At 47.0% G+C, this 26,780-nt stretch overlaps 1 long non-coding RNA gene across 3 annotated transcripts; it reads left to right on the forward strand.

Annotated features, from left to right (window-relative positions):
- Nucleotides 1-104: 104 nt before the first annotated feature.
- On the forward strand, nucleotides 105-19,438 carry LOC309612975. 3 transcript variants are annotated; one of them, XR_014235436.1, is made up of 4 exons: nucleotides 105-2,438; nucleotides 4,470-4,595; nucleotides 7,661-7,826; nucleotides 14,638-19,438. It is a non-coding gene; the product is annotated as an uncharacterized lncRNA (long non-coding RNA). The 3 variants fall into 3 exon arrangements; XR_014235438.1 differs by lacking the exon at nucleotides 14,638-19,438 and adding an exon at nucleotides 8,548-11,516; XR_014235437.1 differs by lacking the exon at nucleotides 14,638-19,438 and having other exon boundaries at nucleotides 7,661-11,516.
- Nucleotides 19,439-26,780: the final 7,342 nt, after the last annotated feature.

Genomic DNA, 26,780 nt, shown 5'->3' on the forward strand with positions numbered 1-26,780 from the left:
AACTTCCTGGCTTTAAATTCCGTGAAGGACAGAGGTCCAGCCCCTCGGCCACACCCAGGGAGGCTCACCTCTGACGTCAGGGGCTGGTCTTTGGATCACGGCCACGGCCACGGTCAGTTATGCTTTGGACCGGCTTACCACAATAAACCCCAGGGAGATAATCATTGAACAGATAGTCGTTAATGAGTGCTGGAGGCCTCCAGCCCCTGGCCCAGCCATAGCAAACCCTTACACAACTTCTGATTGACGAAACTCTGACCCAGTCCCCTGCTGATGCAAAACACAGGCCCTCCCACTGACAGGCAGGTGGGACAGAGCACGGGCTCGGGGGGACCTCGGGGGTTTTGGCAGTACGTCTTGTGTACGGACCGCTGCTAGTTGGTAGAACGAGACAGTGGTGAGGTATCACCCCACAGTCAAAGGCCAACGGGAAGAACACCCCCAAATGCAACGGGACGGTGCGCGGCTATTGGCAATTGTCTCACCTAATTAGGGGCGATTAACCTTATAGAGTGTCCATGGTGTGCCCCCTGCCCTCACTCCAAATAGAAAGAAACTCCATGAGGGCAGGGATTTCTGCCTATTTTGTTCCCTTTTTGTATGCACAGTTCCTGGCACACGGTAGGCGCTGAATGAATAAATGCAGAGCGTTGGTGTAAGTGCTTTGTATCGACTTAACTCCTTGCCACCATCTGAGGTGGAGCCCACGAACAGTCTGTGTACAGACAAGGACACTGAGGCATAGGGGGCCCAGCGGCTACTCCCCAATCCGGGGCTGGTGGGTGGCAGAGGGAGGGTTGGAACAGGAGCCACTGGGCTCTGGAGCGGCACACCGGACTGCCCCTTGGGAGGAACCTTTGCCCTTTCTGGAACCTTCCATGTATTGTCCAAGAAGTTCCAGGCTGGATGCAGTTATTTCTGGAGTCGACTATACACTTTTTGTTGCCCTTGCAAATCTTAGCGTCCGGGGAGGGGAGGGGGCTGGTTTTGCTAGATTACACTTGAGCAATGAGACCTTTATAACAGCTGCAAAGAATTTGCTTTGCAAGCCATCAGAACGTCAGTCGAATTTAATGAGCTATGGAGCTGCTGGCCGGCGTGTCGAGAACACTAGGTGAGAAGTCGGGAGAACGGGGCCAAGGCCCGAGTCCCCGCAGCCACAGCTCAGTGGGCGCCCCCTCCCCGGCGGAGGAGGGCGGTGGGGAGTTGCCCGCCTCCCCCGTGGAGTGTGAACTGAGACGGCTCTGTGACTGTGTCTGCAAGGCGCTGTGACAATCACAAGGCATCGGGAACGACAATCTCAGACCAGGAGTACTTGGAGGACCATCCTACGGGGCTTTGCTTCCACTGCCACGTTGGGTGTGCACGTGTCACCAACTTCCACCGAAACTATCAGCCCATCGCTAGGTTTCATTTATTTAGCTTTTTAATTCAGCCAGCTGAATCTTTCAGTATAAGTACAACAGGAGAAGTGTCTGTTTAAAGTCATTTGCCTAGACGGTCACTGGAATTCATTCTTAATGATGCCATCAGCCACACAGAAGTGAGTGTCCTGTCTAATTTCAACCACAATGTAATGCTCCATCGCTGGGCACACTTCCTTAGCATCTGACATCAGTGAAATTAGCCATTCAAAGGCACAACCGTACATACACAGAACACACGTTTACACCAGTGTGGCTGATCTCTCCGAGTGGGTAGAGATTCCCATTTTGCCAGTAAAAACTGTAATAGTTAAACCAGGTCCCCCCAGAATCGAGTCCCCTTACTGAGTTTATGGTTAATCACTATCCAAAACTGTTCCCTTGCTCTCTGACCTCAATCCCTTTCTCGTCACCTCTGAACTCCATGCTATGCTAACTGAACACTAATCCACCAGCATTAGATGACTCAGAACATTGATGTCATAACATCACTAACGCACTGAAGTTGCTGCTCTAGATTTCATCACTAACTTACGAACGCAGGTTGTTTCTCCAGGGCAGTGTGAGCTCACAGACCCCCGAGCCATGGACCACCTGGCCAGAGAGTCATAAATCAGAGGCTCCTGACCCCTGCAACTACGATTAAGAAATGTCACAGAAATGTCACAAGACAATGATTAATCCCCGTTTCTTTGTTCCTCCCCTTTAATAAAACACCCCCGACTCAAAGACCAAGATGGAGCGGATCTGAGGCTTGTCTCCCATCTCCTTTGCTGCAAACACCCGCTGTCAGAGTTTGGCTTTCTGCACCTCCCTTGATAACAGTCAGTGCCGATGGGCTGCGGACCCTCTGCTGGTGTGCGGCTTCTCCTTTGCAGATCCAGCAGCAGCCCAAGTCCCTTTGGCCTGGGGATCTGGCTGGAGAATTCCCTTCTGGAACAAGCATCAGCACCCCTGGGCAATATTTTAGGCTTGCTGTAAAGGAATGGTTTGGGGATTGGAAGACATCTACGGGTAAGCAACCGGCACAAGGGTGCGGGCCAAAAACTTTTTTTTTAATTTTCCATTTTTTTCTTAGACTATTTTTTTTTAATGATTCTTTACATTCTTTAAAAAAATTATTTATTTTATTTTTTTAATTTATTTTGGCTCTGTTGGGTCTTCGTTGCTGTGCACGGGCTTTCCCTAGTTGCGGAGAGCGGGGGCTACTCTTGGTTGAGGTGCGCAGGCTTCTCGTTGTGGTGGCTTCTCTTGTTGTGGAGCACGGGCTCTAGGTGCGTGGGCTTCAGTAGTTGTGGCACGTGGGCTCAGTAGTTGTGGCTCACCAGCTCTAAAGCGCAGGCTCAGTAGTTATGGCGCACGGACTTAGTTGCTCCGCGGCATGTGGGATCTTCCCGGACCAGGGCTCGAACCCGTGTGCCCTGCATTGGCAGGCGGATTCTTAACCACTGCACTACCAGGGAAGCCCTGAAAACTTTTATCTTTGTATATTGGTGACTTCCTGGGCCCATTGCCAGGTATTGGGGGAGGGATTGGGTTTGATAAAAGTAAGAGCCTAAGATTGCTTTTGGAATTGGTTTGGTTTTTGTCGTGTGTGTATGTGCGTGTGTGTGTGAGTGTATATTTGTGTTAAAGAAAGTGCACTATTTTAATTGGCAGACATGGGAAACAGAAATTCAGTTCCTAAAAATAGCCATTTAGGATTCATCCTACAAAATTGGACCACCTTTAGTTCTGGTTTCATGACTAAAGCCAATATATATACATATATATATATATATATATTTTTTTTTTTTTTTTTTTCGTAATGGCCATAATATTCTTTAGACTCTGGAGAAAAATTCCCAAGATGAGGCTCACTGGACAATCCAAAACTGGTTTTGCTGGCTTGATAAAACATCTTTTCAGAATTTTGACCCTAAAGAACAAGTCCTTCTAGGGGAACTTGCTTTTCGCTCCCTATGCCTTGAGATGTAAATGTTCTCCCAGGGCTCTCAGGAACTTGTACCTTATCTACAGTAGATCATTCCAATTCCTGAGAACTGAGGGGGGAAAAAAAGGTGGAAAGAATTTAATTTAAATTTAACTTACTCATTTATAAACCAGCAAATTTTATATTGTAATACCTGATTCATGACTAAGTTTTAAAATGAAGCTATGAGATCTCTGTCTGGATGGATGGATGTCTACGTGTGGATTACGAATATGTCTTTATCTTTGGATGGTCTTACCACAATTCATTTGTAAATGAGCTCTAGTTAATTGGCTTAAAGGAAATTAAGCACTTATATAATTCTCAGAAATATAAAATAAACTAACCCAAATGAATTATAGGTTCACGTGATCTGGAAAGTATTCAATATTAAATTAAAATTTGGTATTAAGGTTAGTTTAAGTTTGTTGGTTTAATTAATATAGACATGTCTTCAGAGTCATCAACGTTAAGTATAATACTTTAATTGTACCTAGGTTTACTGAAAGTCAAGTAAGTTCATATTATTTCTGTTACAAAATTCGTCAGCAAGAAACATAACTTGATATGATGAAGTCTTTAAGTAAATCAAATGTAAACAGAGGTTTTTTAAGGGAAATTTTTAGGAACTTTTTATGTTTTAGGAATATCTACTTAAAAATAGTCTCTCCAGATTTTGGTAACTTGAAATTTTAGAGTTTTTCTAATTAAGTTAAATGATGGAAATTTATTGAATATCTAGGTCATTCCAAATGTTTGTCTCCCTTTCAAAATTGAAAGTTATCATTTTACTTTTAACCGTACTCTTGCCCCAATGTTCAGGATAAAAAGAAAATTCTCTAGTGAAGTTGTCACAGTATAATTACTCATGACATGTATCACTGCTTGCTTTAAGTCTATTGCTATGTACAATGTTTGTGTGACAATTCAGTATAACTGATAAAATATACAGCCTATAAAATATTTCCCTATTAGCATACCTCTGAGTTTGTTCACTACATCTGATTAGTTTTACCCCAATGTGGATAGCTAGGCAAATATATTTATTTATTTATTTATTTATTTATAAACAGAAAGGAGGCACAGCACCAAGGGATAATAAAGGAGCCAAGACAGGCATCAAGGGACAAACATCTCAATCTACTGGAAAATCTGCAAACAAAAAGGGGAAATGATAGAAGAAATTTTCATATATTGAGGTATGGGGCTCATACCTGGCTTATAGATGGTTTAAACTAGAACAGCCTATTTGGACATGTACATCTGCTTTAACTATTATGGAAAAAAAATGCATTTAGAAATCAAAATAGAGTAACTGTGGGTCAGGCATCCAAAACAGAGCTGGGTGGTCATTGCGGATGTGGTTTCAGACATGTTCCTGGATTACTGAGAACTTGAATTTTCTGAACTGTATTAGACTCCAGAATACCAGCAGCCGTTCTCAAAACAGTATCTGCCAGCAGCTGCCAAACACAACCTATGACCTCAGGTTCTCCTCTTGTAGCTAGGAAACGCTTCTCTTACTTTAGGAATAGCAGTGGCAAATGAGACAGCTCAAGCCATAGCTTCCCAGCAGAAGGTTCTAGATTCTTTAGCCAGAAGAGTACTAGACAATAAAATTGTTTTAGATTAAAGTTTAGGGACTTCCCTGGTGGTCCAGTGGTAAAGAATCTGCCTTACAATGCAGGGGATGTGGGTTCAATCCCTGGTCAGGGAACTAAGATCCCACATGTCTCGAGGCAACTAAGCCCACAAGCCACAACTACTGAGCTCACGCACTTCAACTAGAGAGCCTGCGTGCCGCAAACTACAGAGCCCACACGCTCTGGAGCCTGCAGTGCCACAGCTATGGAAGAGAAAACCCACACACCACAACTAGAGAGAAGCCCGCACACCACAATGAAGAGCCCGTGCGCTGCAATGAAAGATCCCGCGTGCCTCAATGAAGATCCCGTGTGCTGCAACTAAGACCCGACACAGCCAAAAAACTAAATTAATAAAGTTTAGCAGAAAAAGGAGACGTGTAGTGACCAATAGCTCCTTCATGTATATGTTAACACCATATCAGAAGTTAAAACCTACTGAGATAAAATTAGGTAACTGACCACCTGACTACAGGTCTCCCCAGAAGTGCCAGGTCCAGACTGGTTTTCAGGCTTATTCTCCTGAATTTCTCAGGGAATGAGATCTCTTTTCCAAGGTTTATTAAAGTTCAGGTTGTCACTCCCCCTCCTACTTCTAATTGGGTCTGCTGCACCAAAACAGTGGACCCATCATGGGAGACTCAGACTCAAGACCTGGAACTCGGGAATATTTCCAACTTGGTATAAAACATTTCCATTCCTCCAATTAAGGTAGGACTATGCCTCATTTCAGCAGGAAGTAGGCCAGAGTGGTCATCACCCTGTTCCCTCAAAGATTTGGGAAAAGTTAAAACAAGAGTGGGGATTGAAACTGAGCCCCCCCTAAAACTGAGTTCCCTTACCGACTTTAGGGCTAATCTCTCTATCCAAAACTTTATTCCCTTTCTTGTCTCCTCTGACCACAATCCTATGCTAACTGAACACTAATCAACCAGAATCAGATGACTAAGACTGCTGTCATCATCGGTAGCATCATTAACGCACTGAAGTTGCTGCCGTAGGTCTCATCACTAACATACAAACTCAGGTTGTTTCTCCAGGGCAAGGTGAGCTCACAGACCCTGAGCCGTGGACCACCTGGCCAGAGAGTCGTAAGCCAGAGAATCCTGACCCCTGAAACTATGAGTAGGAAATGTCACAAAACGATGGTTAATCCCTGTTTCTTTGCTCTTCCCCTTTAAAAACACCCCCAACTCAAAGACCAAGAGGGAGTAGGTCTGAGGCTTGTCTCCCACTCCCTTGCTTGGTGCCCTGCAAAAAAATACCCTTACTGTGCTGCAAACACCAGCCGTCAGAGTTTGGCTTTCTATACCATGGGCACAGGAGCCCTTGCTCCATAACAAAAGGTTAGATTCCCTTGAAGAGTACCTAGATTAAAAACAAAAAGGGGCTTCCCTGGTGGCACAGTGGTTGAGAGTCTGCCTGCCAATGCAGGGGACAAGGGTTCGAGCCCTGGTCTGGGAAGATCCCACATGCCGCGGAGCAAGTGGGCCCATGAGCCACAACTACTGAGCCTGCGCATCTGGAGCTTGTGCTCCGCAACAAGTGAGGCTGCGATAGTGAGAGGCCCGTACACTGTGATGAAGAGTGGCCCCCGCTTGCCGCAACTAGAGAAAGCCCTCGCACAGAAACGAAGACACAACACAGCCAAAAATAAATAAAATTAATTAATTAATTTAAAAAAAATCCAATTAGAAAATGGGCAAGAGATATAAAAGAGACATTAAAAAAACAAAAAGGAGAAACTAGAATTTATGCGCAGTTCTACATGCTACCAACACTTACAAGGTTTTTACATTCTGAGTCTCCTGGAGAGAACAAGTTGGTTCAGTTAGAATGTAGGAGCCGTGAGTCATCCGACTGTCCCCTTACGCACATGTACATGATGGAAGGACGGTATTATTCCTTTGCAAGTGTCCCTTGTCAAAATGTTAAAAGTAAACATTGGAGCCAGATTTACCTAAAAGTACTGAGTTCTCTAGAAGAAAAGAGTGATACAGAGAGAAGCTAGGGTTTTGAGGACTCAACAGGCAAAGTTCCCTAATCCCTCTGTTGATGATGTCTTAGGGCTCCAGTCTGCCCCTGTCCTTGGAGACTCCCTGCTCCAAAGGGGACTCACTGAGCAATGTCTTCAAAGGGCTGACCAGTGACCCTGCGTCTTCCCCATTTACCCACGGGCTTAGTTGTAAGTAAGTCTCAGAACTGAGTACCGGCCATTGGTTTCCACGGGGACCTGCAAGGGCAGCTCTACTGTCACCTTGCTGCTGGAATCCCTAAGGACCTTCAGTCAAACCCCCTCATGGATTTTTCAACACACTCCAAGGTGGCTGGGGAGGGTGGGTGGCCACCTCTGGCCGGCCCACCCTGTGAGTTGCATTTGTCATTTTTGCATTTGCAAACACCGCAGGGACCCCCAGCCCCAGCTTTCCCAGGGCCACATATGTCCTAATGTACAAAGTTGCTCTTCTTTTGAAGAAACATCTAAAAAGTTGAGTCCACATACAAAACCTCTTTGTTGAAAGGAGAAAGACCAGACACTAAAAAACAATAGTTTCAAACCTAAAGGTATCATCTTCCCTATGCCTTCCTTAGGTCACATACACATTTTTTGTTGTCCTAAGCTGCAGCTAGCTGTCCCCAGGGTCCTGAGGAGTGAGGGAGCAAGACTTTGAAAAGCCTACGGGATGCCTGCGTGGATGGAGCCGTCAGGAGGGCAACATGGAAACCAGGGCAGGGCCAGGACGAATGAGCAGTGGAGGCGAGGGGTGCAGAATGGCTCCGTTCCAGGTAAGCAAAGAAGAACAAAGCCATGTACTTGGGTGGCGTCTCCCAGAGGATTCTGAGGACAGTTTGATTGATATCCATTGGTCAATGGTTACCTTGAGGCCAATAAAATGAAAACAGAAATTCCAAAGACCATCAACACCAGTGCTTGGAGTTCCTGTACAGCCAGGATCTGTGGTTTCCATCCCGTGCTCTGAGGGATTTGGGGGCAGCCCTCTGAGCCTCCCGGGGGAGGAAGGGGGAATGGCCAGGTGAGATGTGCTCAGAGCCTTCCTCACCTGCAGCATCTTTGACTTCACCCGTGGTGAGTATTATATTAGACTGCCATATTGGATCTCTGTTTGAACAAGGAGTTTCAGAAAACATTAGAAATTCACCACTCACAACCAATTCTTTCATTGGAGGGGTGGAACCGCTGAGACCCAGAGAGGGCAAATAAGCCATTTTCCCAAGCAAGGGCTCTCCACTGCAAGCCCGAGACCTCCCCCCTCCACCCCACCACCGATGGGGGTGACGGAGAGGCTCATTACACCCAGGGAATGACCACAAAACTTCCCCTCAGTTCAGGAATCTGAATTCGTAGGTCAGCATGCCCCTTTCCTGGTAAAGATCAAAGGGACAGCAGTTTTCCAGAAGGTGATAAGAAAAGTAACCATGTAAATCCCATATCTTGTCCTGGAGCCGAAAGTCTGTGCGCAAATCAACTCTGGGTGTCCATTGCCAGGGATGCTATTCCGTGGGCACCAACTGGCCCGGGCGTGGAAGTTTCCAACAGCAAGAAAACACTGTCCAGTCATGTGATGATCTGTACGGCATCATCTGCCCCTGGCAATCCCAAGCATCCACCCGGCTGTGTTTGTTAGGGACAAATATTTAGATGTTCTACTTTTATGGGGAAATCTTAACAGTCTCTGAAGCATGGAGGGTTTTGGTTTTTGTTTTTTGTTTGTTTGTTTGTTTTCTACAGAGTTGAATGAGTTTAGTTCCTATTTTAAAGCCATAGAATCATATAATTGGAAGGGTCCTTAAAAGATGATGTTAATCCAGCTTAATGGGTTGGGGTTCTCCCTCAGGGGTGATGAAAGTTTTGGAACCAGATAGAGGTGGTGGTTGCATCACATTGTGAATGTAAGAAATGCCACTGAATTTTACACTTTAAAATGGTTGGTTGTTGTTTTTAACATCTTTATTGGAGTGTAATTGCTTTACAATGGTGTGTTAGTTTCTGCTTTATAACAAAGTGAATCAGTTATACGTATACATATACCCCCATATCCCCTCCCTCTTGCGTCTTCCTCCCACCCTCCCTATCCCACCCCTCTAGGTGGTCACAAAGCACCGAGCTGATCTCTCTGTGCTATGCTGCTGCTTCCCACTAGCTATCTATTTTACATTTGGTAGTGTATATATGTCCATGCCACTCTCTCACTTCGTCCTAGCTTACCCTTCCCCCTCCCCATGTCCTCAAGTCCATTCTCCATGTCTGCGTCTTTATTCCTGTCCTGCCCCTAGGTTCTTCAGAACCTTTTTTTTTTTTTTTTAGATTCCATTCCAAAATGGTTGATTTTATGTTATGAATTTCACCTCAATTAAAAAACAAAAAAGATTACGTAGTCCCGTCTTTTATGTGCAAGATGTGGGACAATGGCCCAATGTGGGGAGCGGGTATATTGCATGTAGGGGAGGGGCGCTCGTCTGAAGGTCACTCTAGGAGGCGGGCAGGTCTCCAACACACCCACCCACCTGCCCCCCACCCCTCCACCTAATCCTTTCCACGTCTCTCCACAGCCTTGTAATGTCTTAAGACCATAGTCTTGGGCTGAATGTACACTCACCCAGCAGAGAAGACAATTTGTGTCATTTGGGAATCTTCTCCCAGGAGAAGATTTTGTCTGTGTGCATATTCTTTCCACAATGAAGAAATAAAAATGGACCTAGAGGGAACCCATTTTGCCTGTTTGTGTTAATAAAGCATAACTTTTGCACATAAGATATGTTAAATGAATGCTGATAACGAAGTGTTAGAACCTTTCTAGAGGGCTCGTTATCTTCCCTTGCAATCATTAGTGACCCACGGAAATAGCAAATCCATACAATCTTGTTTATTTTCATTTTTAAATTAATTAATTAATTAATTAATTATTTTTGGCTGCGTTGGGTCTTCGTTGTTGTGCGCGGGCTTTCTCTAGCTGTGGCGAGCGGGGGCTACTCTTCGTTGCAGTGCACAGGCTTCTCATTGCGGTGGTTTCTCTTATTGCGGAGCACGGGCTCTAGGAGCACGAGCTTCAGTAGTTGTGGCATGCGGGCTCAGTAGTTGTGGCACACAGACTTAGTTGCTCCGCAGCTTGTGGGATCTTCCCGGATCGAACCCGTGTCCCCTGCATTGGCAGGTAGATTCTTAACCACTGCGCCACCAGGGAAGTCCCCAGTCTTGTTTATTTTCTTTGGAGAGTTCTCCATCGGGTTTCTGGAGAGGCGTAAAGGAGCTCTGGGTGTGCAGAAGTGATGCACATGTTGGAATTCAACATTCCACGCCACATCCATCCCCTGAACGACTTCAGGGCGCAGGGTCACCTCCGTGGGATGCTGACGGTGAGCTTCTATGGAGGCTAAGGCCCCAGGCAGTGACAGGAGAGTCGCCCTCAAAGTCAGGACCGCAGATTCCAGGACTGCTCATAGGCTGTGCCTAGCATCGCGCTTCTCTGTACCATGTGAGAGCCTAACTCCCCTTGTGGAGTGGCTGTTTGAGTTACGCGGCCTGTGGTTTGCAGCCAAAAGCTTCCTAACTGAGACAGGATCCCAACCTATAGAGAACCCCGACTCAGGAGACCTGGGGCAATTCTGGTTCCAGCTTCCCCAGAAGCCAGTGAGACCAGCATCCACGCCTCACTTTCTTCACCTGTACAGCGCGGAGGTGGATGAGACACAGTCCAGGACTGCTTCTATCCCTAAAGTCCCGTCGATTCGTCACTGCATGTATTCACTGCCATGGATTCTGAGGTCCACGGTGGCTTTGGTTTTTGTCTTATTTCCCTCTCCCCTACTTTGGAAGACCGGTGACACTGTGTTTGCTAAGCCTCCCTTCTTGTTGGACGCTGGGAAGGACTTTGTATCCATGCTGTTTGTGCATATTGAAATGGGAAGTCAGAGTCACATGCCAGCTAATTTAGATACACAACTACACTGGGTGGAAAGGAGCAGCAAACTAAGATATGACAAAAGAAAATTTAGCATTCAGGTTTGCCCTAATTTTTTACAACCCTGCCTTGTTCTCTTCATCAGTTTCATGCTGTAAACAGAGCATACCCAGATGTTGGCCCCAATCCCCAGTTTTCTACTCTTCCTATGTGTTTGCATATGACTTTTAGTGTGGAGGGCGCTAGCTGGGTGGTACGGCTCCAGGTGGTCTTTGAAAACGCTTGTGCCATCGTTACTGAGTGTCCCTGGATCGGCCACTTACCCTCTACAGTCTCAGTTTCCTTATCCCTAAACTGAGCCGGCCCTTCCGACTCACAGTGCCCTCGATTTCAGGTGCTACAGAGTAAGCAAGTCCATTTTCCCAGAGCGTGTGCAGCAGTGAGGACAGATTCACCGCCAAACACCGTTCCAAGCACACTCACAGAGAAAAGACAGCACCACCAGGCAACGCACGGGGCAAAAAGAACTAATTGCATAGTTACTGAAAAAAAACAATCCAACGCACTTATTTTGCAGCGAGAAAATGGATCCACTTTGCAGCGCAGTTAACTCTATCGGAAAGAATGATAATCGCTCGGGAACTGAACGCTCCTCTTCCCTAGCGCTCCCTGGTAACTATGCAAATTCTTCCACATGCCTGCCGTGTTGCGGCTCAGAACAAAAACGTCTTTTCTGATCCGTGCTGGGGATAATTCCTAAAACTCAGTAAATCTCAACTCCTCTCCCAAGGGTGGGAGGTGGGATTCACAGCATTGGTACTCAGGACACATCCCCCAGGATCGGGGTCCAGCCAGCATGTCTCATCAGGGACTGGGGCATCTAACTTAGCCGTAAAACCCTAAAATATTTCCAAATTGAAATACAGAGGAAAGGGCGGCCCCTCAGGATGCTGCTCTCATATCCTAGTACCAAATCAGAGCCCTTCTACCCACATGCAGAAAACCCTGTTTGAACAATGACCACAGAGTCTGATGGAAAAAGATGTGCCAGCCCATGAGCCCCTTTGCCTAAACTAGTCTGTGTTGCTTGGAAGAGGCAACCAAGTAAAATAAATGGTAAAGGTGGAAAGAAACTTTCATTCTGGTGTTTTGGATATTTCAAGAAAAAGTAAAAGGGGGTGAGAAATCTGTTGTGGGTACCTAGAATCACAGACCAACACAGATGGGGAAGATTTGTCTCGTCAGTAGGTTGGTGTTTCAGCCAGGAAAATGGGAAGCAGGGGCTGGGGAGACCTCTGCCCTGCTTATGTCTCTGCCATTCTTTAATTTTCAATCAGGCAGAATTCCATCCTGCAGCTCTGCCGAAAGCCGAGGTTAGGCAAGTTTTCTTTCCCTGGCTTGGTGCAAGGATGCTGTGATGCAAGAGGCCTCTTTCTCAATCCTTCTCTGCCTTGTTGGGGGCTGACCTGGCCAGGACCAGCAGGGTCTAGGGCATGGACGTCTGTCTCAGGGGCTGGCCTCAGCGCACAAGCCCCTGTGGGCTCTCTCTCCAAGTGGCAGGGTCCACTGCGCCAGGATTGGAAGGCAATGGGAAGTCCGGGCTTTCAGACACCAGCTTCTATATGTACAGATGTGGGTCAACCTCACTGACCAGTGGACCCTCTTTGACCATTCGGGTAATCAGAAACAGGGATTGGTTCAGTATTTCAATCTGCAGGCGGGGCCTAAGGTGCCCTTTTGGGGGCAGAGTAGTGTAGTAGCCGACAGCGTGGACGCCAGAGGCCGAGGCTCCCATTCGTATCTGGACCATGTGGCCCTCATCAAGTCATACCCTTTCTATGCTTCCTCAGTTCCCTCATCGGTCAAGTGAGGATACTTACAGAACTTACATCAGAGGGTAGCCCAGATCATACTTGGTGACCCAAATAAACATCCTTGTGGGTTTTTTTTTTTTTTTTTTTTTTTTTTTTTTTTTTTAAATTTATTTATTTATTTATTTATTCATTTATGGCTGTGTTGGGTCCTCGTTTCTATGCGAGGGCTTTCTCTAGTTGCGGCAAGTGGGGGCCACTCTTCATCACGGTGCGCGGGCCTCTCACTATCGCGGCCTCTCTTGTTGCAGAGCACAGGCTCCAGACGCGCAGGCTCAGTAATTGTGGCTCACGGGCCTAGCTGCTCCGCAGCATGTGGGATCTTCCCAGACCAGGGCTCGAACCCGTGTCCCCTGCATTGGCAGGCAGATTCTCAACCACTGCGCCACCAGGGAAGCCCCCTTGTGGGTTTTTGAAGGGACAAAAAAGCAAAGGCAAAATTCCTGAGTTCTAGGAGTCTGTGTCCTCACTCCTTTCAGCAAACTCTGCACCTTAAACCATGCCTGGCACATAGTAGGCGCACAGCAAACGGCCGCTAAACAAACACAGCTGGAAGACAAGTTCTACACACAGAGGAGCAGAACCCCCCTCGGCGACAGTGACTAAGCACCAAGTACAGGGTGCAGGCAATAAATACACCCAATCGATGCATCCACCCCCTAATGGAGTAACGGCAGTATCACCTCGGGTTTTTATTTACCTTCTTCCGTATGCTTTCCTGTCTACTCTTCTCTCTCAGTTCCTTGAACCAGATTTATGTTATCACGTGTGTGGAACAACCAGCTCATTTTTCACTCGTGATGCCGCCATTCCCGTAGCATCATCCGCTCCCCGGAGCACGTTCTGCCCGGGCTCATTCGAAGCTACGCAGGCAGGCGTTTTTCTGAGCAGCCTCTCTGGGCAGTTGTTCACCTTTCCAGAAGTTCCACAGTACTTTCTCATAATTAGAAGCATCAGAAACCCCAGGACGTACACACATTCAATCAAATGGGTGCACTAAATAACCCGAGTCGTTCTCAAAGTCCTGAGTTACGGCCGACCGGGCTCCTATTAGCAGCACGCAGGAGCTCGTCGTGAATATTGGTAAACACTTCTGGTGGGAGACGCGTCTTGACAGCTTTGATAAATGGCTGGAATCATTTTCCACCTGGCCCGACTCATTCCAATCACAAGCTGCTGAAAATATCCTTTTTACACTCGCCCTTTTCTAAGTGCTGAGGCACGAACAAAAGTCCATTCCCAGGCTGGTTACCTAATTTTTATTAATAATATCTTCACTCTGTCAATCGTTGTTAACTAACGAGAACATATGAAGAAATTAATTTAAGCCTGGTGAGAGGAAGCATGGCAGCCCGTTACACTTCCCTTCCCCAGTGGACCCTGCGCCACTGGCTGCATCACAAAGATGCACGGTGACTCAGGCCGACTTGCCTCGACTTTCTCCGAGAGAGGACCGTTTCTCCTTCAGAGAGCCGTTTCCTAGGCTAGGGGGCTGTGCTAGCAAAGTTTTCTTAATTGCTTCCCATCCTCGATCTCATTCAGCACCGGGAAGGCTGTTGGCCCCCGATGCTATGGGTGCCAGGGGCTAGTCCATGGGCCAGGGTGAGCCACCTGTCTCAAAACTTCACCTGGCACCGAGGCCGGCCTTTTGCTCCCTGAGCTATTCATTCAAGTCAGGCCTCCATATTTTTGACCAAGGGTGGGGAGCAAAGGAAGAGGAAGAGGAAAAGGGTGAATACCAGGCCCAGAAACAGCTCCCTGGTACCCTTCCCATTGACCCGCTACACCAACCCCATCTGTATTCAGGCCAACATTTGTCTTCCCGGGCCTGTGGCATCTTGGGAACAAGACGGTAGCCATGGACCAGTCCTTCGGGGGCTCGTGTTTACTTCTATTCAGCAAACTACAACTTCCAGGTTCAAAGTTTCAAGAGATGCACGAGCATTCTGAACCCTGCGCACACCTGTAAAAAATGTGATGAGTCGCAGACAAGCAAGCCTGGATTTTCTGTGAGTTGGCCCACGGTGGTAAGTGAAAAGCTCCTGTGTTGGGGGTCACGACACGTTTTTAAAATATCTGTATTTGAAGACGTATCTCAAGCACTTCTGTGTTTAGACATTTTTGCATACATTTTGAGTGCGTGAAGCCTAGCTGAGTAACTGTAACGCTTCGTCTTTCTTCCTTTCAGGTGAAAATGTCAGGTGTCCCTTCAGTTAAAATGAGTCCTCACAGCCTCCATTTGCAGAGAGAGAAAGAGAAATTCAATCACATTCAGTAGGCGTCCACACATAAAGTAGCTCATGTGAATTATTAATGATAAATTTCGGCGGGGGGGGGATCTTCTTGGACTTTCTTTGTTGTACTTTTAACAATTGAATGCAATGCTCATCAGATGTCTTCTTGTGAGATGTCACATTATTTAAATGAGAGCACATCTGACATTTCCAGAAGCACGTGCTAAATTCTGAAAAGGGAATGTTCTTGCTGATTTGATGGGCACCATTTGGGCTTTTCAAAATAAAGGTTTTGAGCACTTTGATTTTGGAGCGACTTGCATAGTTCGACACAGAGATTTAAAATACTCTCAACTACTTTAAAGAAGAACAGCGAGAAAGTTTCCTGCTTTGCGACAAACAGAGGAACCCTCCACAAAGTGACATTTGAAAGGCACTGATGGCGGATAATAACTGCTCAAAATATACTTAGAAACGCTTGCCATTTCATTGTTCTTTATGTATCTCGTTATTCCGGGTATTGTCATGTCAAAAAAAAGTTTCATATGACATATGTTGTTCCTTTAAAAAAAAAAAAAGTCTAAGTCAGAGATGAAATCTAAGTCTCCACGGTACATCGTGGCCTGAACAGGTCATCTCTGGGAAATGACCTTTACTATCTCTGGTTGCAGGCACTCACGTTTTAACAGAAAGGCATTTATTTGCTTGGGGTTGGCCCATGCTGCTCCTTCCCTTTCTGCAGTGCCTGGGACATTTACTGACACATATTGGAGCGCAATTCATGAGGCCAGACACTGTGCTAACTGATGTGAGGGGTGAGATGGGTGTGGGACGGTCCACAGAGCAACCAGAAGAATCCCAAAAATGTCAGTGCATTGTTTTTCGTTACCTGTTCCATTTGCTTACCCAACCCTCTGTATCAGATTGTGGTCAGCCCTTGGGAGCTACAAGGAGCTCCTCAGAGCTCCAAAATCAGCTTCCTCTTTGTGAGTTAAACTTGGTCACATCCTTGAGCCACCTTTGTTCCTACCTCAGGGCCTTTGCACCTGCTCTTCCTTCTGATTTCAGAGTCAGCCTTTCTTTCTTCATTTGGTCATAACATTTGAGAACTGGAGAGAACCTTCTAGAACGAGACTGAATGCCTTCTTAGTCTGCAGAGGTCCACTGTGGCTGAGAGTGGTTGCCTGACTCTGCGTGGGCTGTAGAGAGATGGGGGAGGAGCCCCATCCTTCCAAGACCCCACTCTCGTCTGGACGCTGAGCTGAGCTGCCCCGTACACCTGAGGCCTGCCTGGACCGCAGGCCGTGGCCAGCTCCACAGGCTGGTTGGGCAGGTCGGTGTCTGAGTGTAGGGGGTTTCTGTGCAGCTTGTTCCCCAGACACACTGAGGCACACTCTTGGCAAGGTGTTATTCTGAGAGCCTGGTGAAGCCATTGCCAATGGAGAGAAGAAAAAGACAACCGACTGCAAAGGAGATCAAATGTTCAGAATGGCCCCGTCCATTGCCTTTATGGTGACAGGACAAGTGAAATCCATGTCATCCAAGTCTAGGTGGTTCCCTGAAAACCCTTCCTTCCAGCCCTGCCTGGGAGAGGTACGTTTAACCGTTTATGCCGTGGCTCCAGAAGGACGCCCGGGGAGGGACACAGACGTCAGGGAGGTTCGAGTCACAGGGTGCTTGCTGTGTGTGACTGAGCAAGCTGCCCCAGTGTCCTCGTCTGGAACAGTGGGATAAGAATAGTTCTAACTGCACAGGGTCACGGGGAAAATCAAAGGGCGGAATGCGTGGCAGCCCACGGATGGATACACGGGCCCCCAGATGGATACACGGGCCCCCAGTAACGTTACATGTCTTTACCTTTGTCTGCTATTCTCTTTCTGAACAGAAGAATCAAGGAGATCCAGCAAAACCCCCAAACATCACCCTGCTGCCACTCCTGCACCTCACTGACACCTGCAAACTTTGTCAAGTCCCGACTGTCCCCATGCGGAGTCACAGAGGTCAACCCACAGGACCCCATCGTGCCGCTCACCACCCCGCCAGGAGTGCCAATCTCAGATTGTCTGATCATGTTTCCCAGGGAAAGTACACTTATAATTTGTCTGGCTTCTTAATTTCTCCTAAGACAAAGTGACAGACTGCTCTTCCCAGCTGTGTTGGCTTTTATGATTTCTTCCTTTGTTTTTCCATCTCGCCCACTCTTCCCTTGCTGAGCCCCCCAGCTGTATCAATTGTCACTTTAGTATTAGCCCACTGTCTGCCTGGCAACCCACTATTATGCACTTATTTTATTACTTGGTTTCCTACCCTGATCTTGTGATTCATTTCTAACCTTTACCAACTGTAACATAACTCCTTTGCCTTTCTTTCCTTCCTCCCCACCAGCCCCCTCCACCTTTAACTTTCAGATGTCAGTTTCAGGTAAAGCCTGGTGTCCTCACGTCCCCGGAAAACGGCCTTATCTACAGCTCCAAGTTGACAGTCCTGTTTTTTCACTTAGAGCCATCAGTTTAACCAAATCGAGAGCTGTACTTAATGTTTTCAAGTCGCTTTGAATAAGGTCAGGAGAGATAAACAGGAATCAAGAAAGAAAATAAGGTGATAAGTTGGTCCCATGGGCAGGTATCGGACTCGAGACAAAAGACATTCCTTTTTCTAACCTCACCTTGCCTGATTGTGAAACCAGAAGGTTACATAAATGTAGGTCAAGGGTCACAATTCCCATGATCCATGCATGGCGCTTCTAAGTATTTTTAGAATCGTATGGGACGATTTGAGAAGAATTAAGAACTTTCTGCTTTAAGGACGCCCCGTTCAAAGGAAATCCAATATGTAAAACATCCAAAGTTATTTAACACCATAAGCTCTCTTCATGTCAGTGCTGGCAAGATGTCGGGTCGAATTTTCTGGGGCGATGCTTGGCAAGAAAGAAGACAGGAAGAGAATCTTGGAAATCACAGGGTATTTAGAGCCGGAAAGGAACACGTGGATCATTTTATCTAACTCCCTGAGGCTTAGATAAGGAAATTAAGGCCCTGAAAGTTTAAGAGACTTGCCCGAGGCCTAGAGGCAGGTCTCCGAACTCCAAAAACCCAAACTCTTTCCAGCAACTCAGCACCTGGAGGCATAACTTTTATTAACAGAAATAATGATTTTTAAAAATCCTACTTCAAGTTTTTATGATCATAACCTCCTAATTCTCTCCCTCTCTCTGTCTCTCTCTCTCCCCCTGTAACATACAATTCACACACCCTAAAATAATTCATTCTTTAAAAGTATACAATTCAGTGGTTTTTAATATATTCACAGAATTGTGCAACCATCGCCCCAATCACTTTTAAAACATTCCATCACCCCAAAAAGAAACCACTCACTACTCCCCACTCCCACCTCCTAACCCCTTGGCAACCACCAATCCACTTTCCATCTCTACTGATTTGCCTATTCTGTAAATTTCCTATAAATGGAATCATACGAGATGTAGCCTTTTGGAGCTTCTTTCACTTAGCATCATATTTTCAAGCATATATCAGGACTTCATTCCTTTTCGTGGCTGAATAGTATTCCATTGTGTGTTTATGCCACGTTTTGTTTATCCATACCTCTGCTGATGGACATTTGGGTTGTTTCCATTCAGGGGCTATTATGGATAATGTGGCTGGCCGTTCTCTTTTCCCTTGTATCAATACTATATAAACTTCCTTGGTAACTGTGATGGCCCACCTTTCTCCTAATCTTGCCTGTCTGGCCCTAAGTCATGGCATAAACTAGAGACCAAATATCACTGGGCTGACCGCCCCCATCCTCCGTAGCAGGCACTGCCTCTCCCGCCTGAAACTTGACCTTATCTCTAAAGCACAATGTGTTTTGTGAAATGTCCCTTGTGACATTTCTGCTTTCCTCCACGGCTCCCTTCCTGCACACTCTCCCTTAAAGATCTTTTTAGAATTCTGATATGCCAACCCATCCATTTTCATTTTGCAGATGTGAGAGACCCTGTGGACAGATTTTTGTATGAAACCTTTCTGCTTTCCTTCTTTCCCAAATTCAATCTTCACAATGCTGAGAGGTAGGAAAATTGAAGATTATTCCAAAATACTGACACTGCATATTGAAGAAATGAGCATAGTGCATTAGAGACAAAACCCGAATCTGGCCCAGTTCTGTTGACGTCCAGTTCTGCAAGCTTTCCAGGAGACCTCATGGCAATGATTCAACTTCTTAGACAGAGATAGGGAGCTAGTGTGGGTGAACAGGAATGAAAATTTCCTTTTAAAATTATTTACTTCCCTTTGAAAAATCAATAGGTAAAACAGGACACACATGATTAAATTGGGTGCCCCAAATTAAATTAGGTGAAGCAGCTATAAAAACAGTGTCATGACATGAACATTATGTATCTCAGAAATATGGAACCGTTGCCCTGGTAAGTGCAGCAAAAATGGAAATGAGCTAAGTAAACCTCATCAATTCTGTACGTCTAATAGTAATCCTGACAGAGGCCAGGTTAAAGTTTACCTTCTAAGATCTTTAAAGAAAGCCTTTGCTAAGCAAATTAACAGCGCCAACAGGACTTCTGGTGACTGCTGAAGCTACTTAAGAGCTCAAGCTGTTACCCAACACATCAAGCAAAGCAGGGATTATATATGCACTTATCTCCTGGCGGGTATTGCATAGGCTCATAAAACCAATAAGCAATAGAGACTTACGAAATGAAGTTCCCAGTCATTCTTAATGTTTACTTAATATTTCCCTAAAGAATTTTCTTCAGTCATAGTTTTCTAGCCCAGTTCTTGCTTGGTTTGAAAGTAATAAAGTACCTCTTTTTTTTTTTTAATTGGAAAATTATTTGTACTTTTACTCATTCAGCCAGGCCTTCTCAGAGATTAGTCCAAATTACAGTGGGGCAAACTGTTCTGGCCATGATATAGAGATTTACAAACCACTGAGTTCCACTGGTAAGGAACATTTGAAATTGGATAGTAATGCAGACCAATACAGGCACCGGAATAATAGAAAAAAAAAAAAAACTGAAGCTTTGACACGTTAAGCTCTGTCCTCAAAAACCACTTTGTGGTAAATATCAAGAGGCCGGGCGAGGTACAGTTGAGAATGAAGTTATCATTAGAAAAGAGAGAGAGGAGGTAAGAGGTCCGGGAATCTCGGTTCACCTGCGTGCAGGCACCACCTGGGGAACCTGTCGTTGCCCTCATTTTGCACAGGAACCTGCGGTCCGGCGAGGTTAATTCTCATCCCCAAGATCATAACGCTAGTAAATATCGCGGGCAACCGCACAAGGAAAAAGATGAGCTCTCCAAAGAGGTAATTCTATGCAGAGAAGGTTTGTCTCCGAGGGGCCAAGGGAGGCTCCAGGCTGTGTGTGGGGAGCTTCAGAAACCTGGGGTCAAGGCACCAGATCACGTGAGCGGCAGTGTGTGGATGGAAGGGCTCAAGGTGGAAGGTCTGTGTGAGGGAGTGTCCCCGAGGGAGAGGCTGAGACTTGCTCCCCCGTAGGTTATCCCCCAGGTACTTGGTTCATAGCAGTCGTTCGATGTTTGCCATCAAACAGACAAAAGATAGCATAGGTGAGAAAAGGGAGGATCAAAGCACAATATCGGGCAGGGAGGCCTCTGTAGCGGTGCGGGCAATGGAGCAAGTTATGGAGGACCGTGGGCTTCTCCTTGGTCTGGGTGAAGTTGTCCCTTAGACTAGAGCTCCTCAAGCGGGGTGATTCTGCCCTCTCCCTGCGGACGTGGGTCAGTGTCCAGAGGCATCTTTGGTTGTCACAACTGGGTGGTGCTGCTGCATCTGGAGGTAGAAGCCAGAGATGCAGCTCAGCACCAGGGAGTGCGCAGGACAGCCCTACAACAGAGACTCTCCCGGCCTGGAACACCAATAAATGTCAGGGCAGAGAAGCTCTGCCCGTGACCGTCCACCTCCTCATTCGATTTTGTGCTCGTCAAGCGACCTTCACCTCCTCCTGGCTTGTTTTGCTTTGGTTGCTGGTGGTGCCACAATAGCTGCTATGGTTTCCACCAGCCAAACTACTAAGATTCCTAGTGACAGTGGTGGGTTCCATTCACTGGAGCCCTTGCTATGTCCAGGCACCATGATCACCATTCAGTATCTCGCTCAATGCAACAACAGGCCTATGCAGTAGATAACATTCTGATCCCATTTAGTAGATGAGAAGACTGAATCTCAGAAAAAAGAAGCAGCGTATTTCAGGGGATGACAGCTGTAAGAGGAATCCACTCATTGACTCTGAAGTCTATATGCTTAACCACTGCATTTGCCTGTCTCATTTAAATCATTCAGTGCTTCTTTTTAGACCCAGAAGTTTACATACATATTTTCCTTTAATCTTCCCAGCTGCCCTGTGAGTAGGAGGCAGGGTGGCTAGCTTACAAATGAGGAAACTGAGGTTCAGAAAGGAAGGATCTTGCTGGAGGTCACTAGTGGAGCTGGGACTCTGCCCCAGTCTGTCTTTCCACCAACCACAGTTCTCTCTCATCACAGTAGCTGCAAGGAATGAGGAAGCCTGGATGGTAGAGTTGGGGTCTATCTTTCTAGAAAAGTCGTGTTTTGTCATAAATTAAGAAATTGGCACCGATTGATATGCCAGTGCCTTCCGAGTCCACTGTGGAGTCCCGACAGAATCAAATTCCTAGACCTTCATGGCAGCAAATCAGACCCTGAGCCCAAGCAACAGCCTCAAGGTGACCCCCCGTCCCCCTGTGCCATCGATCGCCCTGTGACATCAACCCATGACACAATGCACTCATTAACAAAGCACAATGCCACACAAACAACTGCAGGAAAAAATAATACCAATGCCCCCTTACAAATATTAGCGTGTATAAGTCTGACATTTTTGCAGATAGCAACGATGCAGAAAAACTTCCACTTGCAGAGTAAAACTCCCATAAAAAAATGCCCCAGTGATATCTTTAGGCATTATTATCTAGAATAGGCGTCAATAGCTATTACATCCTTAACGTCTATACTGACAGTTCAGACTCAGAAGTGTTCCATCAAATGAAGATGAACATTTTGATATTGCTAAGAACACAGACGTCCTTGAAGTGTGTTCCTTTCATCAGTTCTGCTAGCTTGACTTCCACGGCTGGCCCTGTTTGAACTCCATTCTCAAGCAGCCAAACTCTGCCCGGCACTGGCCCCTCATTAGCAAAGAAGCAGAAAGCTAATTGGTTTTCAAGCTACTGATCCCCTGCGTTCATCACTAAGACACAACAACCGGTTCCTGCTGGAGTGAGGGCTGGTCTGTACCAAAGCAAAGATTCAGCGGTCTTTTGTCTCAGTTCATGTGACGACTGCTGGTAATTGGGAAATTACCTCTAAATTCATCTTTCAAAAAACAACTGAAGTCTAGTCTAACTGCTGAAGGGTGCTTAGTCTATAACTTCCTGACAGGTTGCTGGAAAGAGGAAGTTCTCAGAAAGCAAGCGGGCATATGGTGCCAAAGCAAGCAGTAGGATAAGGGGTGTTGGTACACGTCCACTCCGGAGCCCTGCGCCTCCATCCTCTGGAAGGCTCCACGTCTTGGAGGGTTTGTTTGCAAGAGCTCAACGCTTGCACAGGGTTAATGAGAAGACTGAGTTTGGGGAGTTACGAATGCTGTGTCTGCCGTTGTCAAGGTCAAGACCACCAGCAGTGCCTTCGCTCCGCCCACTGCAGGAACTCAAGACTTAAAAGTGCATTGTATCAACCATACTTCAATTTTTAAAATTATTTAGTCAGTTAGTTAGTTAGTTAGTTAGTTAGTTAGTTAGTTAGTTAGTTGTTAGTTAGTTAGTTAGTTATTTTTGGCTGTGTTGGGTCTTCGTGGCGGTGCGCGGGCTTCTCGTTGTGGTGGCTTCTCTCGTTGCAGAGCACGGGCTCTAGGCGCGCGGGTTTCAGTAGTTGAGGCACGAGGGCTCAGTAGTTGTGGCGCACGGGCTCAGTTGCTCTGCAGCATGTGGGATCTTCCCAGACCAGGGCTCGAACCCGTGTCCCCTGCATTGGCAGGTGGATTCTTAACCACTGCACCACCAGGGAAGTCCTATATTTCAAATTTTTTTAAAATAAAAAACTAATAGATTTATAAATTTTTTTTTTTTAAAAAAAGGACATTGACATTTGGACTCTGCAAGTTCACTCAGCAGATGAACGCCAGGTGCTGTTCACGGCTCTGTGGGACAGAGGGGACCAAGGCAACCCTGCTCTCCCGGAGCCACATCCTAAGGGGAAACAAACAATAAACAGGCAAACTCATAAACAAGAATTCAGAGGAAAGAGCTAATAAAACACATGACGATGACAGAAATCGTGTGCTGTGGAGGAATAGTCTAGACAGCAGTTACACTGGAGAAAGTACACTTTCGTTGAGAAGGAGTTGCCATTTCTATGTCTGAGGGAGGAGACCCCCCAAAATGGGCACGCCTTTGGCATTTAAAAGGAAAGCTGAGGCCAGGGAGGCTGCAGCACAGAAACAGTGGGGCAGAGAGGGAGGTGGTGTGACGGCCCAGAGGCCGCTGGCAGGAGCTGGACCAGGCGGGCACGCAGGCCGGGGCAAAGGGTTGCAATCCGGAAAGAACATCTCGGTCTCCTTCTAGATCAAGTGTCCAAGCTCGACCAACCGAAGACTGATTTCCTTACTCTCCAGCCCAGGCTGTTTAGAACAATCAAGACTAAACAGGTCCCAAATGAGCATCTCCACGGACAGTAATCTGATGAGAAAAATGTTTCGGCTGTAATAACAGACGTGTCTTTCAAGGGAGAGACATGGGGATGACCTGGTCATGTTGATGACCTTTCTGGCCGTAAGAAATAGTTTCCGCTCCCTGAGAAGTCCAGACGCCAGGGGTGGCTTGCCTCCCGCCACCTGGCCATTCACCCGTCACCCTCACCAGAATGACACCTTTAGCATCTTTCTCCTGCCAAGTCAGTGGAAACGCAGCAGACCTTCCCATCAGCAAAAATCACGGTTACCATTATGAAGTCGAAAGCATGAATCTAGGCACCTGAGGGTGCAAGGAGCTGCGAGACGAGAGATAAGGAAAGGAGAGAACTTTCTAAAATATAAATTGGGTTGCGTCACTAACAGGGGCAAACCCTTCCAGTGGCTTCCTGTGGAACCCAAATAGAGTCCAACTCCTGACCTCGGACCATCCACACAGCCCTGCAGGAACCGACCCTGCCCTCCTCCACCTCCTGGGAGCCCTGAGAACGGGGAAGAAGGAGGGAGCGCTCAGAGGGGGCCTGTGTGGCCCAGGCAGACACAGAAAAAGGCAGATTTGAAGGAGTCTTGATGGATGCTTCAGAGTTGGACTAGTGAAGAGACAGGAAAGTGAAAAAACATGCAGGGAGCAAGCGTGTGTGTGTGTGTGTGTGTGTGTGTGTGTGTGTGTGTGTGTGCATTGGGGAGGACGGTGAGAGCTGTCTTTGATGGTGGTGAGAAAAACTGGGGAGCGATGGGGAGGGATGGGGGTTAGCTTCTGAACACAGTCTAAAGTAAATATAGTCTAAACGCATGTGAAAGTCCCTCAAGAAGCAGCAATAGGTCTAAAATCACCAGCTTCCCCTCCCAAGTTGGAAAAAGTCACTCTTTCTCTGGTTAGCCCCGTTGCAGCAATTGTCATGCACTTGGGGGCTCTAGCAAGAGCCCTGGGGTGCCCCCAGTCCACCCTGATTTCGTGCACACCTGCAGTTCAGATGCTCAGGCCGTGCCTGGACTCTCAGGCCCTGTGACCTCAGACAAACATCCATGTACCGTCGTACCGGGAGGTAAATTGAGAACGCCTGAACCAACATGGATGTGGTGAGCCTGATAGCACTCTACAAAGTTCAATTATTATCACTTCCAGAGCTCTCTTCTGAGGAAAACAATGACTTCATAAGTTCCTAAAGCGCTTACAAGTACTCTCAGAATGATCCATGGCGCCAGCCACCCGACCCCTCCTTCTGTGACTAAGTAATGGGAACCAACGGGAAAATATCCCATTTGGCTTTGAGCCAATCTGGTTCCTGCAACCATTTTGTTTGGTTGACAAGAGGACTTAAAACTTCTTTTAATTAGTTGCCACTGTTTAACACTCAGAGGAATTTAGTTGCACGCTCAGGCCCTGGCTCGTCTAGAAAAATAAGACGCGCGGCATCTGTCTCTTTGTGGCCGCGGCTGAGCGGTGCTGGGAGCACTGTCTCCCTCAGGAGAGGACACCTGCCCATCTCCAGCCGCCAGAGTCACCGATGGGCCTGGTCCCTAAAGGCAAATGGCTTTGCCGCCTTTGTTCTAGATTTTAAAATGTATCCTTTATCCATAATAGAGGCACCTTGGGATGCTTCATGGAAGCGATCCCTGTCACAGGACACTGAGTATGGTTCTGGGGCTGCAGAGGAAACAAATCTGGTAACACAGGGACCCGATGCTTCCGGCCCCCACGAGGTTTTCTTCCCACTCTCCATGGACGCCCCTGGCACTCGAGGACCCAGCTCACAACGTTTAGCTCTCAGATGCCATCCCCACCCCCTTTGTCAGAGGCCGTCCACACACAGACTTTGGGAATGAGAGGACTTTGGAGTAGGAGCTCTTTAGGACTGAAGTCAGCGGCGCTTTGTCACATCAGCATAGTTCTAGGGCTATGGTATAGTAGCCGACACGACCCTTAATGTCTAGATAAGATAAGCATGAGCCTCCCATGCCCGTCTTGTGGAAAAATACAACATCCTTCCCAAGATTTCTGCCAATTCGCAAGGGGCTTAAATTCTTATGGTCATAGGGATGGGGTAGGGGAGGAGGGTGCGTGTGCCTACAGAGGGGTAGCTGGAGGGATCCCGGGGCTGATGGTACTTGGCATCTTGATTGTGGCTTTAGGAACTTATGAAGCTACACAAATCTACACGTGTGATAGAACTACACATGCACACACACAAAGGACTGCACGTAAAACTGCAGAAGTCTAACTAAACTCTGTGGATTGTACCCATGTCTGCTTCCTGGTTTTGATATTGCACTGTAGATACCTAAGATGTAACCACCGCAGGGGACTGGGTAAAGGGACCCCCCTGTACACTCTTGTTTGGCAACCTCCCGTCAATCTATGATTATTTTCAAAACCAACATCCTCATGGTGGCCTCTGCGTCCAAACCCCAGTTCTGGGTTAATTTCACGTGCGGATCGTTCCCCCAACCCACGCTGGCCTGCACTGCACACGTGCCCACGTGGAAGCCAGCCCTTCGCTTGACTTCTATATGTACACAAACATCACACACACACACACACCACATACACCGCCCCCAAACCAAGGCCTCTGTGTGTGCAGGAGAGCTCACTGACGGCTGGGAGAGAGAAACGCAACTTGCAGCTTCATAAGATGCACCTCTAAGCGATACCTAAGCCATTTCGCAGTACAGGTGACCCTTGAACAACACGGGTTGGAAGTGCGTGGGTCCATGACAGGCGGGTGTTTTCAGTAGTAAATACAACAGTGCTGCACGGTCCACGGTGGTTGAATCCCTAGACGTGGGTGCAGGGGACCCCTGATGGGGGGAGCCGACTGTACGTTATACCAGAATTTTCGACCCTGCAGAGGGTCAGTGCCCCAACCCCCATGTTGCTCAAGGGTCAGCTGTATTGTTTGGCCGTCCCTCTTTCCGTCCTCTCTGCTCTTTTCCTTGCACGTCCCCCTCCTTCGAAAACAAACAGACAAGAAAAG

The sequence above is a fragment of the Balaenoptera borealis genome (assembly GCF_965194805.1).
Source record: "Balaenoptera borealis genome assembly, chromosome: 16".
In the NCBI taxonomy this organism is placed as follows: Eukaryota; Metazoa; Chordata; class Mammalia; order Artiodactyla; family Balaenopteridae; genus Balaenoptera; species Balaenoptera borealis.